This window comes from Cyprinus carpio, chromosome A20 (genome assembly GCF_018340385.1).
Source record: "Cyprinus carpio isolate SPL01 chromosome A20, ASM1834038v1, whole genome shotgun sequence".
NCBI lineage: Eukaryota > Metazoa > Chordata > Actinopteri > Cypriniformes > Cyprinidae > Cyprinus > Cyprinus carpio.
In genome coordinates, this window is record NC_056591.1 from 12,226,682 (window position 1) to 12,245,241 (window position 18,560).

Here is an 18,560-nt window from a genome sequence, read left to right on the forward strand (position 1 = left end):
TATGTAAAGGTTTTTAAATAGCCTTTAACAAACAATGTAAAAGGTTTTTTTTTTTGCCCCCATAGCCACGATCGTGTCTCGTTTAAAACAAGCTTTTCCTCCACCAATGTTCTTAAAATAGTCATGCAACAAAACAATAATTTTACCATCCATTAACTTATATCATGTGGCAATGGAAAAGCCTTTGCTCTATGCCACGGCATCTTGCGCACTCGCATCATCTTTCTATTGGACAACACAGCTGTCATTCAACGCGTCATGCACTAACATTTCGCGCGCACTGTAGTGGTTTCAAGTTCGGTTGTCTTGCGTATTTGACCTAATTGGCATTCGGCCAAGAGAAAGAGCGACACTAGCTACTGCACATGTGGGCCAAAGATTAGGAACGTTTGTATAACATAAAATTCACACCGAAACACAACCATTAAAAGATAGCGGGATATTGTCTGTTTTAAGTTATTGAAACTTTTAAACTGCCACGGAAACAGTGAAGTTGGACCACTTCAAACAGAAAAGCGAAAATCACTGTATGCACTTCATAAAATACAAAAACTGAGCAATATAGCCTATATAGGCTATAAATTATTTCAGAAATGTCAAGCATTTTAAGTGATACATTTCGTGTAGCTATACATTTTACAGTTAATTCATCCAAAAACGCTTTAATCTTGTTTTCCCTCTCATTTTATTAGAAATATGCGCTTTGTTTCTTCTTACGTGTTTTAACTCGTCTTCACTTTCACAAGAGTCTCGTGGATTATTGGTAGATAATAACTGGAATTAATTTTCAAATCTAAGTGTCTGCATGTTTTTCGGCTTTCCCAATTGTGCCTTTTTTGTTTATTTTATTTTGTAGACATAAAATGCTTTTATGCATTATATGAACATTATATTATTACTATTATCACTTTTTTATTTTTATTTTTTGCTTATGAATTTTCGGTTACCTTGTGTAGCCTATGTTCCCAGTCGTGTCTGTTTTTATTATTATTTTATTTTGTATTTAATGTACGCTTTAATGTTGTTCTTAATTTCTGTGAAGTTATACAGTTATACTTTATTTGATAGGTCGTTTTGGTCACTCTCTGCTATTTTTCAATCCTTTGAATAACTTTTCTGTTTCTTTTTTTTTATGAACTGTATTCTATACAGTAACAAGCAATTGAAACAAAACATCTCTTAGGATGCTCACATGAAAAGTAGCAGCCAGGTCTTGCTGCGTGTTGCCAGATTGTGTGGGATCCTGTTCTAGCCGTACTGCGCATGCACGTGGGAAGCCTGGGGTAGGCCCTGCTGTTTTTCTAACTCTAGTTCAATCCTACACTGCCGTCTCAACCAAAACAAGGCGTAAGAAAATCCCCCTCCTGGACGCCAAATAATCGAGGTAAGAAAGCAAGCCGGCTTGCTAGATAGCATTATTTTAAGACAGAGCACCAGAGCTCGAGTGTCGCGTTTGTGTCGGATTTGATACAAGCGTATATGCGGTGAAAATACGGTAGTGTGTTTTTAATGCTTGCCTGGGAAGAATCCGAAGGCCCGGTGACCTACATTTGTTCTAGCCTAGTGAGGCAAGGGGAGTGTACGATGTTGCGCTGCCAAATGTTCGCAACCGATTTAAAGCCCGGACATCTCTCGTGCATCGCTTGATTCAGTCCCTGCAGAAGCTATATCTTTGTGGCTTTGCATTTTATCAGCTATGCACGGATAGCCCTGTTTATATTGATGACGCGCGCTTGTCAGGCTGTTAACTCGCGCTTCTTCAGGTCATATTTTAATCTGTGTTTCAGTGAGCAGATCGATCAAATAAATCGTTCTGAGCGGATGCATGAATATCTGCCCGTGATCGCGAATCTACTCGTTTATTTTACTATGCAGCCTGAAGGATTCGCCGGGATTGCGACTCCGAGGATGGGAAGTAAATCCAATTTAACCTGACCATTTTATCGCAGCTCCGGCAGAGCAACCTGTAGCGAGCTCGGCTGAATATGTATATATCCCTTCTTTTACTAACCACAGCGTGGAGTAACCAGCCACACACTGAATTAGATACACGCTGGAGTTCTTGCCATTTATTGCAGCTTTGCATGTCGTTCGGCTCTATTTAATTATCATGCGACCGGTGAGTGAAGAGATAAAAAAAGAAGATAATACCGGTAATTAATTGCTTTTATTTAAAAAGGTCGCAGTGCAATATTTTGGAGTGTATGTTTCTGTTAAACCTTTGAATTTAACGAGAATAAAAAGGTACAAATCTTTATCCCGACTGACAGCATTAGGTGTTTAGGTTTCTCTGTGAAGGTGAATTAGGGTTATTTGACGTTGAAGCGGCATTTCTTATGGACGGTGCTGGTACTGAATGGCCGCGTTTCATTTTATATTTGGTGTATCTCGTGTCTTGTTGGTATTATTTAAGCATAGAAGCATAGTGTTGTGTCTGATAACGGCGCGTTCCCAAATGCCTAATGTTGTCTTCGTCGGCAGTTTACTAGGTTTTGTCTACGACACTGAGGCTATACGAAATTAAGCCTTTGCTTTTTGAATATTAGTTAGGCTAGGTTATGCACAAAAATTGATTTATGCAGTTATAATGCAGAATAAAGATTGCTGTTGATATCAATGAACAGTGATTATTTGCAGATTTTTTTTATATATAAAATAATAATAATAAAAATCTCTGAGTAATTCGATTTTTTTTTCTTTTTTGTCTGAACAGTCAATGTATTTAATGTATTTAAAAATGCATTTGTAAATAATTTTTTGAGATTTAATTTGAAAACTTCCCATATATCCCCATGCTGGTACTGGGATTTTGTAGATCAGTGGATTCATCCATGGCTCAGCATTCACAGACAAAATATGACTTCATGAGCACTGGTAACATTTGCATTTTAAGTTCCTTTCCTTTCCTTAATATAAATTTATTGCAATAAATCAAAAGTGCCCCTGTACATCATGAGCATGGACAAATACATGGTTAAAAAATAACATTACATCTGGATTTTAATAATAAATGGATATGTCCCATCCGTCCCCAGTGTTTATGGCGCCTTTATTTTTAGGTTCGCTCTGGATAAGGTGTGTTTGTTTATCACCCAGTATTTCTTATCAAAAAAAACTTTAGTGAATAACACTAAATAAATGAAACTGCCCCATAAAAGGAATCCTAGAAAGCAGATTGTTTTTCACCTTCGCCATGTTGATCAAGACCAGTCCTTCACTGAGGTGGAGAATATTTTTCTCACAAGATGGTTTTCTTTGGCAAAGTAGTTATTTGTCAGCACGTTATTCCCTTTACAAAAATGTACCATAGTAACCAGTGATTTAATAAAAATACAAAAGTTTACTGTCATGGTAAATTATCATTGGATCCTTCAAACAGTATAAGCATGTGATTTTATTAAGAATTTAGTTAAAAAATTTAGTGTTATGCTAATGAGAAAATCATAAACCTGCAATGTTTCCTGTGACTTTTTGAATGCCTTTGTGGTTTATTTGATTTGTTTGTATATGCCCATTGAATGAACCTTTACATTGTTTGAACAAGTTGAGTCAGTAATTGAATTGGTCATGAAGTTGAAGTCTGTGAGGGCATTCAGGGACAAATCAACTGCAATGTCACCCCAGCAAAGTCATGCCCATCTGATTTAACAGGTCTGGCCGATATTGCTTTTGACAGCGTTTGCAGATCTATCACAACCTTGCACCTTACTACTGTATCTGCAAGTATGCAGCTTTGGCTGAATTGCTAGTTTACAACTCTGGGTTTTGTTTTATATATTAACGGTATGCCGCTCAAAGTGTAACGTAGGCGTGGGCGATATGGCTAAAATATCATATTACTATTTTTCTCAGGAAAATCCAGATTTCGTGATTTTTATCATGATTCTTTGTCATGTTGGTTTTATTATTTTGCAAGTTGTCAGAGCAGTACAGCCCAACTAATTTTCCTAAAAACAAAGTCTAACAAGGTAACAAAATGGCAGATATTTAGACCAAAGTGGGCAAAGATAAAAAATGTAAATTTAATCTTTGAGTTGAAAATGAGTTACTAAAAATGAGAACAAAGATACAAATAAAAGAAACAGTTCTTTATTCTTCCGGTAGGTGTATTTAGCAACAAATATATATGAACAATTATAAAAATGCAACACTTGACTATATACACTTCACTGTATAAATTCTACATTGATTTTATTAAACTGTATTAATGTTTTTCAGTCAAGAGCAGTGAGTGATTTTTCTCTTCGTAGTTTGTTGTTTTATTAACAAAATTCTGTCATTGTTTAATGACTCTAGAGTTTTACATTTTTGGGTGAACTATCCCTTTAATGACAAGCGGCAGCATGTTTAGTACTATTAGGGTGTGTCTTAATCAGCTCCCGAGCTTGTGAATCAGTATATTGTGTACACGAATCCGGGCTCTGGTAAGTTCCCTGACTCACTGCACGTTAGGACAGTGATTACTCAATTTCTGGCAATGACTATTTACAACGTCAACGGACAACATTGTAGAACGTCACTGCTGGTATTAACCAACAACAGGCAGGACCAATCTCTTTTTGATGTTATTTTTTATTCCCTTTAAACACACTGTTCTGTTGCATGTCCTTACAACATTTCAGTCGAATATTATCTAGATGTGTTTACTACCTGTCTAGCGATGTGGGTTTATGATAAAATATACTTAAAATAATGGTTTGTCTTTTCAAATCTTCTATCGCTTGTAATTATATTTATGGAGTTGGCTTGTGTGGTTTATGTTTTGAGCTTTAGAAATGTGACGTAATTTCCGGTAAAGGGAGCATAGTGAGCATCGATGCTCCCTAGTTTTTGTGGTGTATTGTGGGATTTTTCAGTGAGCGAATGTTGCTCCAGTGTACTGGAAGGATTTTGCATTTGAGACAGACCTTAAAATGGTCGACTCCCTGATCAGTGTCCTACTGAACTAGAGAGCTGATTGAAACGGACCCTTACTTAGTCTGCTGTCACTTTAAGACCTGCACGCATCTTTTTTCTCTTAACTGTTTACTTTCATTTTAGACGTAACAACTGTGTTTACATGTAAACCTTGTGTGTTTTTGACAGCATTAGCGCAATCAGATGTGAAAGATAACTTCAGTTCAGTAATCAGGCGCTGTTTGATAGGCTTTTTAGTGTATGTGCATATTAGTACAGCACGCAAATGAAATGTTTAACAGGCAAGGCTTTATGGCGCGCACACACTAAAAACGAAGCAAATATTTGCCAGAACTCCAACTGATAGAATGTGCTCTGCAGCACAATACTACGATATTTTTCAAAAGCAGATCGTGGAGACATTTTAATCATCCAAAATCAAAAATCGTGATATGGCACACCCCAGTGTAAGGTTAAAAATATTAATAAGAAATAAATGATGTGTGTGTTTGCATGTTTAGTAATTAAACTGTAATTTAGGGTGGAATGGCTATATAGAGCAGTGCTTCCCAAACCTGTCCTGTAGGACCCTCTGGCCTGCACATTTTGTATGTCTCCCTAATCAGACAAACCCAGTTTAGTTCTTGCAGTCTCTACTAACGAGCTAATGAGTGGAATCAGGTGTGTTAGATAAGGGAGACATACAAAAAGTGCAGGGCAGGTGGGCCTCCAGGACAGGTTTGGGAAGCACTGATATAGAGAGCACAGGAGTCAGGCAGGTCACAGAGTGCGTAATTTGTAACAAGACCTTGAATTCAATGGTTTGTCACCAGGGGTGTGAAGTAATGAATTGCAAATACTCATGTTACTGCAATTAAGTAGTTTTTATCAGAAATGGTAAAAATCAGTAGTTTAATCAGTTTAGTTTACTTTTACATTTACTCAAGTACTTTTTAAGTGATATATCTGTACTTTTTCTCTGCTATTTTGCCTCCGTTTGTGGTTGTTATATATGCATGTTTTAATTTTATTTTTAACCATCAATGTGATTGGATAGGGAGAGAGTAATCGGTCTTGTGACTCTCGTCAAATCAAATTGTGCATTGAAACATTAACCGCCAACTGGTGTTAATCATGGCTGCTGGAAGTGCATTCTTTAAGAATCAATTCAGTCGAGTTATTAGCATCTTCCTCTAATATGTTAAGGTAAATTTTGGATTTCTGCTTACTTAATAATCTGTATATATGCTAGTTTATCTACAGGGCCTGAAATTTGGTGTGAGGTTGCAGGTATTGCATACAATGTTAGTAACTCCCGCAAGTGTCACATACATAAATTCCACTCCAGTTTGCTTCATATAGAGAGACGTGTGATCTGCACTGCCGCGTATCTTCCTCGCGTGCGTCCTGCAGCAGTCACTTGGAGAAGTCGTCAGCTTGTTGACTCCTGATGAGTTTGAGCACACAATGTGCGCTGTGAAAAAGTGTGTTTAGACACTCTAAAATGCTTGGAAACTTGGAAAAACAGCTCACCTTGGCTTAATGTACTGAAATTGGAGGAACAGATTCAGTATGCACCTTATTGATGTCCCGTGGCATTATTATAATGCATTTTTGTGCGTGATGTAATAAAACTGCAGCTCATTTATAAACACATTTCTAAACAAAGTTTTTTGTTTGATCCATTTTACTTTTTGTTCCATTCAGTTGTTGATGCTGCTGACAGAGCAGCTTATTCTCCCAGACCACCACGGCCCACAAAGAGACGTTTGTGTGTGTGTGTGTGTGTGTGTGTGTGTGTGTTTTTTTTTTGTGTTTGTTTTGATGTCTTTTTAACCCATCTAATTGTGTGTGATGAAGTTTCTAATGGTTTTTTATTCTTTGCATTATTCTACGCATTAATATTTTATGAGCAACAATAGCATGCTCAGGCTCAGTGGCCTTATACCTGATTTTAAATTTATTTTGTTTCAAAATGGTGATGATTGTACAGATGAATAACTCTTTCATCTTTTTCATCACTTTTCATCATAATAGTTTTTCAGTGTTATTTTGATGTATTTTAAAGAGTTTGGCAGTCTAAATTAAAACTGCTGGATGATAGATATTCTTAATTCTTTCTGAAAAACAACAAAAGATAATGTGAATTACAGTATGTATAATGTTTTCTAAATGTTTAAATTTTTTTTTTAAGAGTTTGGCAGTAACATTGTTCCACAGTAATAAGTCATACATATTTGGAACAGAGAGTGAGTAAATGAGGACAGAATTTCCATTTTTGGGTAAACTATCTTTGATTGTGTTGACATTATTGTTGTGTTAAAGTGTTTATGTCATCTCACTTCAATAACAGAACTGACAGATTATTATAGTATACTTCAGCATTGTAGCTAGTGAACAGTTGGCTCATTAGCTAAAAGTAGCAGTCTAGTTTATTTAAGTGAAATTAGAAGAAAACAACAGACTGTCAAAAGTATGTATTTTTAACAGAAAAGGTGGAGATTAAGAGATTAACTACAGATAATTCATGCACTGCTGGATTTGAGGTGGATTCCTCACAGATTTGTGGTGTTACGCCGGTTTCACACTGCAAGCTGAGAGGCGTGTGAGCAGCTCATGTTTTTCGGCGTGCATGTTAATCAATGAGTGCATTCACACCGGGAGCAGGAGCAGCGCGTGAGCGTCAAGCAGGAGCGTCGCGTGAACAGCAGTGAAGCGGGGGTTTCGGCGTCGAGTCTATTTTTGGTTCACTGCTGCTCAATTAAAGTGACCGCACACTTTGATGGACAAAATAAACATGATTTCACACAAAACGTGCTAAAAAATGCACAGAATAAGCATGTCTAGTGTGTTTTAACACGATTTGGAGTATGTCAGGAAAGAAAATGAAGAATCCAAAATATGTATAGAAGATCTACACATTTTAACTAGTTTTTAATTTTTAATTGCCATAAGCAAATTATAACTTAAATATTTTTTAATCAAACTCACAACGAACAATTATTCAGTAAATATTGCACACGTGTTCACTTATGATTGACGTGACAAACTTATACCTTTTATTTATTTTCAGTTCCACAGTTACAGAAACGGAGCTATAGACACAATAAATGCACATGAAACATACTGACATATTCAACATTCGGCCTAATAAAAATATTATGAAAGCTCAGCGTGTTAACCTCGGTTAGAAACACATCTTTTCATTTTTTAAAAGAATCTCTATGAACAAATAATGACTTAAACATAATATTCTCACTTAACAAACAAAGACACAAGACGAACACAGACACAAAACAATGAGCTATAACTTAATGTTAATTAATAACATTAATAGTGCATATCTGGGTAAGCCCTATGGATAAAAGTATGTATTAAAAAAAAACCGTATAAACAACACGTTGAGTATGACTGAAACGACATCATAGCAGCTGTTTTTGTTGTTTACCATTTACACGCGAATCCCCATGTTAACAAACTTTCAAGACTTCAAAACATTTAAGTTTATAACTCACCAACCTCTAAAAACAAATGTATAGCTGTCTTTGTAAAGAAATATATCGCTTTGGAGCCACTGCTGTGATGCTGTACAAACACTTCCAGTGTGAATACTCTTGCGCAGCTGTAGTTATGCTCACGCGCTGCTCACGTGCTGCTCACGCTTGCAGGCTAATGATACGAAGGGCAAATTTTTGAGCAATTTTGCTGGGCAACTTTTTTTGAGCAATGTTGCTTGGGCACTTTCCCATTGAGAATGGGTAACACATTTCTATATGGATACTTTAGATTGGTTGTGGGCCCTGTGTCTCACCTTGTTTCCCGTTGTAGGCAACATTGCCCAAAGTTGCCCAGCAACATTGGTCAAAAAGTTGCCCTGTGTATCATCAGCCTTAGGTGAGCTGCAGTTTTTGGTCTGCCAAAAAAACAAAACAAATGGCCTTCCAAAGTTTGAGAGATGGTCTACTCTAGATTGAAAGAACTAGTAGACACACATTATGAATCATTCAGCATGCCGGTTTACATGCATAAATGCAAAGAGGTTACTTATAATCAAACCCAATTAGTTATTAAATACTTATTATAATTTGGCCTAAATGAAGGCCATATATTTCTGTTTAATAGAGAAGGAAATTACAATGTGGGTACTTCATGCAGAGTGGAAATTGTGATCAGAATCTTTTGAAATGGATGTTTACTGTTGCTTCTCATGAAGAAATTATTATCAAAGAAATGAGACTCATTATGTGGTCCTGTGCGCAATGCAGATCAAAGTCTTCATGTTACATCCAAAACAATCTCTTGGGTTAATGTTTTGATTTTCTGAGCAAGTGTTTATAATACTGGGAAAAGTGTTATGGATGATGAACTCTGTGGTTTGGGATGTGGAGCCTGGGTATAAAAGCAAGCATTGTAGTAGCAGAAGCAAACTACACATGGTGGTCTGTATGTCTTGGCTGTGCTCTTAAAGCGTTGTTCTGGTCAGTTGGTCTTGTGGCCAGGGTCACGCTTTCTGACGTCTAAGGAGCATATCATTGGTTAAATGTTCACACATGAAAAATCTACAAACTGTTAGCTAATGACAAAAATATATATAACATATTAACAATGGCAAACACTCTTGGAATGCAGGTTGTGTTTATAATGAGTTGTCAATATTATGCAGCACAACTGTTTTAACATTGCTAATAATAATAATACATGCTTTTTTGAGCAGTAAATCAGCATATTAAAATGATTTCTGAAGGATCATGTGACACTGAAGACTGGATAAATGATGCTGAAAATTCAGCTTTACATCACAGGAATAAATGACATTTTAAAATATATTAATTTTAAAAACAGTTCTATATTACTGTTTCACTGTATTTGAGACTTATTTAAAAAAAGATTAAGATTAAACTCCCCCCAAACTTTTGAATGGCGTATGGGATATTGTGGTTTGATTTCTCTGGTCCGAATTTTAAACATACCTATAAGGTCCTTAAAAGTATAAACTTCTGGCCACCCAGCAATTCTCAAAGAGCACAACAACAGATCTTTATTAGCCTACCTTGATTTGCAAAGATATCGTATTGTACTTGAAAGGCACTACTGAATACGTAGCTGCTGACACAATGCCGTTCTGACCTTGTTGGCTGTGTGCAGTGTCAGGCTTTTGATTAAAGTGTGTTCATGGAGCTATTTACATCTGGACAGCACTGTGATCAGAAAAATAAATAAATAAATAAATATATATATATATATATATATATATATATATACATGTATGTATATATATGTATGTATATATATATATGTATATATATATATGTATATATGTGTGTGTGTGTATGTATGTATATATAATTTTTTATTTTTTTTTTTGATTTTGGGATGAATTATAACTATATATATTAGGGCTGGACAATATATCGAACGATATGACCATGTGCATCTCGTCAGTAAAGCCGGTTCCATGATTAGCGGTAAATCCCCATCACTTGCTTTCAAATGGAGCTGCAATTAATACACAGAGCCGTAGTTCACTGAGAAGCTACGCTATATCGAGTTCATTATCAAAGGCGATTCATCTTCAATAATGAACTCGATATAGCGTAGCTTCTCAGTGAACTACGGCTCTGTGTATTAATTGCAGCTCCATTTGAAAGCAAGTGATGGGGATTTACCGCTAATCATGGAACCGGCTTTACTGACGAGATGCACATGGTCATATCGTTCGATATATTGTCCAGCCCTAATATATATATATATATTAGTATAGGATATGTAGCAAAAAAAGTCATTCACAATAAGATTTGATTCATTAATGTTAGTTAATGCATTATGCATCATAAACTAATAATGCACAATTTATTGATGCATTTTTATAATCTGTCAATATTGTCTATGATATGATAATATGTTATGATATGATAACTGATGTTTGTTGGTTATAATAATCCTATACAGCTTGAAAGATAAAAATGTATCAAATGATTACAATTGTTCAAAGCGACAATTAATCGTTCAAAGTCCATTTAAGTTATTCTGCGTTCTTAAGATGTGTTTTTTCCTTTTCTACAGGTTGTCTTAAGGGGTTTTCCGTTGTTTTAATTTTTAGTTTTAGTATGACATTATAAAACCATGCATATTTTTACTTTTTTTTTTTGCAGTTACTTCAAACAATGGTATAAACATCATTAATTGTAAATTGTGATAATCGTTATTAATAATCGCAATTACAATTTCAAGGGAATAATCGACCATTATGGCCTTTGTCATAATTGTGCAGCCCTACAGTAAATTAATAAATGCTCATAGTATTGTTCAATATTAATTCATAATACTTGCATAATTAATGTTAACAAATTCAAACTTATAATGTGATTTTGCCGAAATGTCTGAAACCAAAGAAGACCTTTTAAATTAAGCCATGTGGTCATTCTTACTTCCTTAATTTGTGCAGATGACCTTTAAAGTTATGGACTTACAAAGAGATGGAGGCTGACAAGTGCAATGTCTAACCACTTCCTGTTTGGTCTTGGCTGTTGACTGGGGCAACCAATGGCAATAATAACATTAGATATCTTATGTTTTTTTCTCTCTTTTCTGTATTTATCTTCATAAAGTATTTAGTCTTTTTTCTTCTAAACTTACCTTTGAGCTTTTTTTCTATTTCTGCCTTCAGTTTATTTATAGACACGTTTGTTTGTGTACTTTGTCCACTTGTTAACATTGTTAATTGTGTTATATTTATGCACAGTTTTAAAGTGCCCCATTATGCCATATCGAATATTGCCTTTCATGCAGTGTGAGTTCCGACACTTGCTGTACGCACTACTGTAGATCAATCAAACAGACTGGGCCATCTGACCAAACAGAGCAGGGGTGTATTCCAGAAAGCCGGGTTAACTTACCGTGAACTAAACCCTGAACTCTCGGTTGATTAACCCCAAACCTTGCTTACTCGAGTAAGTTCATTCAACTCAGAGTATGTTCCTGGTTAAGACTCAAGACATTCTCAACAGAGCGACGAATCGACGAGTCACTATGGAAACGGACGCTAAGAAAAAGCGCGCCAAGCTGTTTCTTTCTTCTTCTTTTGTTCATTAGTTGTTTACATGCTTAGTGCATATCGCCACCTAATTGATGACCGTGATTTATTTTTCCATGTAATCTTTAATCCTTGAGAATGTGAATTATATTTTTTGTTTTATGCTAATTATATATTAAGTCATATCAGATATATATTTTGATTTAGAATTTAGACATTATAGAAAATCCATGTGTGAGATAATATAACATGTAATAAATAAAATAAATAAATATTTATAAGTTAAACATTACCTTGTCATAGTGTTTTATAATTTATACAGATAACTCTTATGTATGGCAATAAAAGAAATAATCATATTAGAATAATGTTACCTTATTTATTACTTATATTAGTGCTTCCTCATTAACATATCAAAAAAAAAAAAAAAAAAAAAAATATATATATATATATAATAAGCTATATTACATATTGTAATATTATATAATGCTGTGCGCTATCTGTCACGCCCACTGAAGGCTCGCTGAAGTGAACTAACCCTGGAACATAACCTGCTCCGGAGCAGGTTAAGTTCAGAGAGTGAGTTGCTATGACTACTAACACCCTGAAAGTTACCTCCATTTTTGGAACCGAAAGTTGAGGTTATCCACTTACTTACTCTTAAACATACCCGGGTATGTCACATAACCTGCTTTCTGGAATACCCCCCAGAGTAGGGTCACGGAAAGGAGGGGTTTAGAGAGACTGAATCTTAGAACTGCTTCGAACGAATTGTTTGAGAATCGCTGGAAAATTAGGTGTTATTAGGGTAGAGGGTTTGATTATTAGATGTGCGTTTTTGTCATTTGATGTATTTAAACCTATTGTAGCAAATTCCCAAAATAATATTAGGAACCTCAAAAATGGCACAATGGGTCACTTTAAAACCATATGCTTATTAGACCATTAACTGGTAGTTCTCTAATGTTTGCTTTCCATTTGAGAATAATTTTGGGTCAAGAGGCCATCTGAGCTGTTGTTCTCTTGCATGCCGCCATTTATAAGACTCTTATAGATAGTTTTTCTGCTTGCCAAATGACATTCAGTTCTGCCCACATAGATACCAAGGCCTCTAATGAAAATTAACTTTCCATTTAGAGACCTTCAAACTTCTAGTGTCCATGTCCAATCTGCTCATGTCAGTCAGAGAGCGATGGGAATGATAGTTTCCATTCAGCTTTTAATTTTTGATGACGTCATGTGACAGTAAAGCAGGAGGCTTGGTTTCTATACCGTTTCCCATTCCCTTGAAGCTGATGTGTTTAATTTCCAAATAGTAATTGTTCAGAAAACTACATTTTTATTGGGTGGTCCAAGACAAACTGGAATTCACTGGCATTTAGTTTAGTTCCAAAGTCATACTACATTTCCTGGTTGATCTTTGAGGAATGGTGCTGGTTATGGTACGGAAAATACGGGGCAGTCTCAGAAGGATGCTATGGCCCGATGCTGGGTGCCAGCCTTGTGTCCAGAGGGATATGTGACTGTATTGTGGGAGTGTGGGTTGGAGTGGCGAGTCCTTTTGGATGCCCAGAGCTCTCAACATCCACCCACTCCACCCAAACCCGCATGCATTCATGGCTCCATCTGCTCGCTGTACACTCTCACGCTCTGCGTTTCATGTTGGACACTGCTTCAGAGAACTGTGTGTGTAAGATCAAAAGCATATTGCACTTAAGTGTTGACGGTCAAACCAGTTTTGTTTCAAAGTCGTGATGTAGCAGAAGTAGCGACTGATTCTTTCTTCCATATTGTTACATGCATCCAAGTGAAATGTATTTTTGAAAAGAAAAAATTGTTGGACGGGGTCTTGGTTCTGTCCATCGGTTATTGATTCGACTGCAGATCTGAATGCAAGCTTGCTGTCGATTGTAAGAAAGGATCGGGGTATATGTGAATGAACTGATTGTGATCTGTAATTTTCACCAGCAGATTGAATAAATTAAAACAAATCATGAATAGATGAATAAAAATAAATCATGAAAAGATGAATCGTTCACAGTAAAAAGATAGATAAATAGGGTAAAATTCCATTTCAATACGATTTTAATGGTGAGGTGTGTAATATCTGTGCCAGTGGTAGCAAATGGAACTGCAGTTTGTGCAAGTGGAATAGCAATTTAGTTAAACCAATGGTGTGAGTTTGGGACGGGGATATTTATTTGATTTTATTAGCCAGTGGGAGTGTTTGAAACTTTTTTTTTTCTTGTTTGTTGCCGCTTTGGTGCAGATGGTAACCAGTTTTAAAAAACATTGTAAAAGCTTTAAAACAGTGTTTACAATGATTTCTTCCTTGCTAATGTTATTTCCGGGTTAAATTTGATTTACCGTCATGTGGACTCAATAAAGCAGTTTTATCTTTGTCATTCTAAATGTGATGCATGATTGCTCTTTTGGTTCCATATATACAGTAAGCAGTTGTTTGATTTATCAGATGCATGGTTTGCTGGATGTTGTAAACCAGTTGGCAAGGACCCATCACCTACAAAGTCAAAACACTTGTAAATTATAGATAGCATATCGCAGAGGAATACTAGTCACATGTTTTCATCAGTTTGGGTCATTGCTAGTTTGCCAGCTATAGGGTTTATTCTTTTACAGTTTGCCATTTGAGGACACATCACTAATTTTTGCTAACATTTAGCTTGCACACATATTAATGCCATGAATTCGTGAAGTGAAGATGATTCGTAAGCGTTAACAGAGTCACTTCCCTGTTGATGTGAATCAATCTTGCTGTGTGAGTGTAAACAGGAGTAAAACCACCTGAGACCAAGAGCAGTGTTGTTAGCCAAGTCTTTAATGTAAAGACGACTAGATATTATTTACATTTTTGGTCATCAAATTTATTTTTATGCCACTTTTGTGATTTTAAACTTTAGAATTTTGTTTAATAATTTTTATTTTGCAACATTAATAATCATAATAGAAATTATAATTATAGTGATTTATTATTATTATTATTATTATTATTATTAGGATTTTAGTCATATATAAATAATCACTGTTTTAGTCAAATTGTGCAGCTCTACAAACAAGTTTAATATTTTTATTTTGTTATAATAATAACAATTATAATAAAATTCACACATCATCATCACAATTCATCACAATTGTTATCAGAAAAATCACAATTTTTTTTTCCCTAAATTGTGCAGCACTTGTAAATAAGTTCTTCATTAATAAGTTAATAAGTGCTTCATACAAAACTCTGGTTTTTCCTTACTCCTGGAAGTTGTGTAAGTCAGCCAATCAGATTCGAGCTTGCCATGTCAACTTTAATTGCCTTAGTAACCATCGCTAATTAACAGATTTTCCTAGACTGTTGAGGCCCTCTATACACTAACCTCTTCCTAAGACAAGCCTATTTTTCTTCATTATTTTAAATGATAAACCATTATAGGTCACCCCCTGAATTTAAACAGGCAGGCTGTATTTTGCACAGCTGGTTTGCTGATATATTTAGTCACTAGACCGCTTAATCCAGGGCCACTAACAGTACTGTAATTACTGTGCGATGTCCCACTGGACTTTTGGGGACAGTGGAGACCGAGTGGGGGTCCGTTTACTCTCAGCTTTTGTCTTGAATCAAATCGATTGTGTACGCTCACTTTTCTGCTCTGCCCAGAGGTTCTGATTAGAGGTGAAATCACCACTAAAACATCTGGGTCATTCTGAGTCTTCACACATACATACGCACACACACAAATCATTGGGTTCCTGCTGCAGTGAGATAAAATACTGTCCCTCCATGTAAACATCTTGCTGTTTTCTTTTCACCTCTAAACATAAATCGAGTTCAACCCAAAAGGGAAATCTTAGACCTAAATAACACAAGCTGACAACTGGCTGGCAATACAGAAGGATCTGGTTCAATCTCTAGTATATTTATTCATTTTGTTCATTTATTCATTCTGTACACATACGCGCAGCACACGCAGGTATAAACCGTGACCTGGATTGTTGACACATTTCAGTGCAGAATAATAGTCAGCAAATTGTGATAAGATGCATTTAAAATATTCTTAAAGCTAACTTGAATAATCCCCCAAATCCTCACAGAGAGCCTGCTGTCTTTTAGGGTTATATGCGTTCAAACGGTTTCATTTGTTGTTGTTGCTCTCAACGATATTGTAATTTATTTTTAATTGTCAGAAAGTGAAGTGGGAGTGCATTAAAATTTCTTTTTGCCTTTGCAGGGTTTCCATCACCATTGGGTTTGAGTTTTTTTGTTTGGAAGTAAAACGCTCAATGACAATCCACAGGAGCCCTTCTGCAACCTTCCCAACCTAAAGAAGGTAAGTAAATTATTTAAAAAAACGTTTGACGGTCCCCAGAATGAACATAATTCAAAGACATTATTGTGGCAGGTGAAGGAGTTAAATAAACATTGAATAGAATAATAATTGTTGTTTTTGGCAATTGCATCACATCCATGGCATGTTAAAAGTAGTTCACGTGTCCTGTGCGAATGGCTCCGTAGTCATTTTGTGCCACCTTTTTCTTGTTATTATGATATGATGGCCTGTGCTCTTATGACAATGTTGTGATTTTCTTGTTGACTGCATCCAATCTTGCTGAGGTCTGACTCACTTAATAGCTTAATACCCTGCAAGCCCCGGAGATGAAACCACAAATGGCTGAACTGGAGAGAGATGAAACACAGCGATGATTTGTGAGGAGGATGTATTTACTTGGTATATATATATATATATATATATATATAAATATATATACACCGTTTGCTTTTCAAAGAGAATGGCAACTGCAGTCTGTAACTTAAGTGAAGAGCCATAGAGATGTATTTGTAATTTTTAGGGAATATTTTTTTTCCCACTTTTTTTCCAGCATATGTTGGACTATAGACAGAGGGATTGGAACTAGTGCATGACAATCCAAAATCAAAGTCTTGTCTTCTGCAGCTCTATGTGTCCACAGCTCATTGCAGTGAAATGAAGTAAATACAGTTAAGCAATACAGTTAAAACAGTAATATTGTGAATAATACCATAATTTAAAATAAATGTTTTTTGTTGTATTAGTTTACGTTGTAATTTTTTTCTGTGATGTCTTCAGAGTCACATGGTCCTTCAGAAATTTTTCTAATATGCTGGTTTGCTCAACAAACATTTATTATTATCAATGTTGAAAACAGTGGTGCTGCTTAATATTTTTGTGCAAACCATAATACATTTTTTTAGGATTCTTTGATGAATAGAATGTTCAAAAAAAGTCCAATAGAAATGTTTTGTAACGTAAAAGAGTTAAGTATCGATTTTATGAATTTTAGTTGACTGCACACAGTTAAATTAAAAGTGCAAAATGCAAAGCAAACAAAAAAACAAATTGCAGTAATTTTATTTGAGCTAAATTAAACAAGCAGCAAAAATGCTCTTAGAGCTCTCCAAAAAACCCCTGTAACTTCTACATTAAAACTTCACAAAAGAACCGAAATCTTTGTTAGTTAGTTAGTGTGCTTAATTAATCTTAAAGGAAACATTCATCACTGGAACATTTACATTCCAGTGCTGCTGTAGTAGGACTGCTTTCTCATTGGTATTCAGATTTTGCTCAGCTGGTTTGTGTTGACTGGTTTTTTTTTCAGCCCTGCAGTTTAATTTGCATGAAGAAACCATGCTTGCATTTCTAAATGATGTGTGTAGCACTAAGCACTGCTTCTGTATTTCCATATGGCTGGATGTGGCTGCAGGCTACAGTGATGATTGGGGATTCAGAACTGAGGAAAAACTTCCCTGGAGATCCCACATACACACACTCCCCCAGCTCGCTGTTTCCAGTGATCTCAGTGTCTAGGCTTCAAACCACCTCACGTCACACTCCTCTCTGTGTTATTCTCTCACTAGGAGGAAAAGAGATGATTGTGCACTAAGGAAAAGCGAGGAATTGGAGAGGCCGTATGACTCGGCAGAAATCTCCTGCCCTCCATAAAAAGGCAGTGTGTCATTTTTGAGACCGCAAAACTGTTTTTTTTTTTCCCCTCCAATTGTATTCTCTGGCCACTAAAGACCTGCAGGATATTTACGCATCATGTGAGTGTAGCCCGGGTATATACTGTTTGTATATGCTGTTGTGTTTTATGGGGGAAAACAAATGCTGGTTATGAGACATATTTTGTAGGTGTAGTTATGTTTGAAGATTCGGCAAATATTTCTAAACATTTGGTAATAAGTAAATAAATACATAAAAAATTAAATGAAAAAAAAAAAGAAACAATTTCGGTGGATAAAAATAAGCAAATAAAACCATATACAGTAATAAGAGCTAAGTTCTTATTTATTTATTTATAAATGTATTTATTTATTTCAAAGCAGAAACACATTCTGTTTAAACAGCCCCTAAATGTGCATGTCTTCAGGAAATATCTTCTGTCAGTGATGCTTTTCAACTGCTAAATTATGATAAATTGTGTGTTAATATAACACTGTATCTGGTAAATGGTTGAAGTGTAGTTCTGTTGCATTTCAAAAGAACCATGTGATTTTGTACCATTTAATATTTTCTATGTATTTTGTAGTAAGTCTGCAAAATTATTTATCCTCTTCAATCTTTTGTTATTTATTTTGCTGGTGAAA

At 35.6% G+C, this 18,560-nt stretch overlaps 1 long non-coding RNA gene across 1 annotated transcript; it reads left to right on the plus strand.

Moving 5' to 3' along the window:
* The first annotated feature begins 1,188 nt into the window (after positions 1–1,188).
* Positions 1,189–18,039, plus strand: LOC109094389. Its single transcript, XR_002018573.2, has 3 exons — positions 1,189–1,384; positions 16,168–16,266; positions 17,678–18,039. It is a non-coding gene; the product is annotated as an uncharacterized LOC109094389 (long non-coding RNA).
* The last annotated feature ends 521 nt before the right edge of the window (positions 18,040–18,560 follow it).